We start from the raw sequence: 2,622 nt of genomic DNA on the forward strand, positions 1-2,622 counted from the left end.
ATAAGTATTGAACACGTCACCATTTTTCTCAGTACATATATTATTAGAGGTGCTAATGACATGAAATTTTCACCAGATGTGGGTAACAACCCAAGTGATCCATACATACAAAGAAATCAAACCATAAATGTCCAGAAATTACAAATAACTTAATTTCTGGACATTTATGGTTTGATTTCTTTGTATGTATGGATCACTTGGGTTGTTACCGACATCTGGTGAAAATTTCATGTCATTAGCACCTCTAATAATATATGTACTGAGAAAAATGGTGACGTGTTCAATACTTATTTTACCCGCTGTATATACAGCACATACACATATATACATCCAGTGATTGTCAGAAACACCAGGATCCAAATGTCTATTTTTGTGCGGTTGTGAACATGCTTATAAATACAAGATTTCTCTAGTGGAATATTAAATAGTGACTGTGGAGGACCACAGACCCCACCCCCAAGACTCAAGGCAAACATAAGGGGGACCAGAGCCACAGACCCCGAGAGAGATCCCAAGCACTGAGCCCCTAAGGCCACCCGCGCAGTGAGAACTACCCACCCTCCCCCAGAAAGGAACACAGGAGAGAACCAGGAGAGCCCCACCAGCAACCACACACAGAACWCACAGGGCCAACAGCTACAACCACAGGCCCCGCCAGCCCCGCCACACCGGAGCAGAACCAGGCATGGACACAGAGACCCTGATCCACAGGGCGTACCCCCCCACCAGGCCAAAGCCCGACATGGCCAAAGGACCCAAGCCCCACCAGGCAGCCACCAGSCCAAGCTGGCACATGCCCAAGCACCCAGCCCCAGACATTGAGAGCCACCAGCGCACCGGCGGGCAGAGGCACACCCCACCAGAGGGCAGCGCGGCCAGGGGCAGAGTCCACCACTAGCAGAGGGCTCTCAGGTGAACCAAATGAGGGGGCCACCCAAGTCCCAGCCTGACAAATGCTCAATAATACACAAACACAATCACACAGTCCCCCCTCACTCTCACACCCACTCATTCAAAGACAGACAAGAAGAACGCCACACCCCACTCACATTCCCGATACACACTCTATACCCCCCCAGGTCCAGGACACGTACCCACCCCCTACAGAGGGCAGGCCATGTCAGAACCCAGTAGGCAAGCCCATTCATTCTGGGGTGTGGAAGAGCAGACAGCCAAGGCCCTGCCCGGGTTGCACCGGGCCAGCCGGCCGGCCGGCCCCCCGCCGCGGCGAAGCAACACCCCCGACCACCCCCACACCCCGCCAACGGCCAGGCGCACACCCCCAGCCACAATGTTTATTTCTGCCCAGCGGTGAATCAATTTTTTGCCAAGATCTTGTTTTGTTGATGGGAAATTTGCTTGTATGGCTTGTAGGCACTACATCAGTTCTGCTGCCTCTCTTCTTACCCTGTTGACCCATCACTCTAGAACAGGATAAATCTGGACACATCAAACCACACAACCTTCTTTTTATTTTGCTCCAGAGTCCAAGAAAATTKATTTTGTTTTTTTCTGATTACCCCCACTGACAAGTGGTTTTCTTACAGCTACACAGCTATTTAATGTCGATTCCCTTTACATTGTACAAGTGGAAATACTCTTACTTTCACTATTAAACATAGAAATGAGTTCTGCTGTTGTCTTACTTCTAGTGCTGTCCCGATATCAACACACATACTTTACAAGCACTTGTAGAAAATGCCCCAGTACTTGGAGCCAATACCAGTATCAAAATTACATTGAACTTCTTGCAGTTTACATTTCAAGTGAAAAATCTGTCAGTTCCATATTTTAGAAATGTTTACAAAATCTTATAGATTATTTTTTATTTAATAAAAATAATTTGCGCCATGCTGTATATTAGATTTGAGGCTTCCTTTTAGACCTACAGCCTACAAATAAGGAGAGCCACTTTGTTCTAAATAAAAGAAATATGTTTTTAAAGTCATTGTGTAATGTTTAGGTTCTAACTCAGTTAGTACTTGATGTTAGTACTCAATATCGGCCAGCACCCAAATTGAAGTACTTGTTCACTGAGAAAAACTGGCATTGTGACACTCCCAGTTTCTGCATATTTATTACACCAAATTTTTAAGTGATTGCCGATCACGATCATTGAAGATTTTTACATGATGTCTCCTCATTGTCCTTTCAGTTTTTAATAATGTGTTGAGAGTTATTTAGCCAATTTTAATAGTTTCAGCATTCTCCTTAAGTGTTTTCTCTGCTTGAAGCTACGTAATAATTTGGCCTTTCTAAAATGGATTAACATCTATTCCATGACCACAGGATGTGTCTTTCAACATGGTTGTTGAACAAATAAGAAGCTTCTCTTTGCACCAGTTAATGGTTAACTAACTTGTTAGTTGAACCATCACCCCTACATTATTCATTTAATGGGATGTTTCTTGCTATTTGATTAGTTAAATCCAGATGGTGACCTTAGTTTGGCCGGACAGCGTATCATGAATCACTGGAAGGATTTTATTAAACTTTCCGAAAGTAATAATCAGAACCAGAATCAGAATCAGGTTTATTGACCAAGTATGTTGACACTCACAAGGAATTTGCAGTTTAGAACATCCGTCTGGAGAAACACACACACATGACAAACAAGGGGGA

This window comes from Austrofundulus limnaeus, unplaced genomic scaffold, assembly GCF_001266775.1.
Source record: "Austrofundulus limnaeus strain Quisiro unplaced genomic scaffold, Austrofundulus_limnaeus-1.0 Scaffold138, whole genome shotgun sequence".
Classification (NCBI taxonomy): Eukaryota; Metazoa; Chordata; class Actinopteri; order Cyprinodontiformes; family Rivulidae; genus Austrofundulus; species Austrofundulus limnaeus.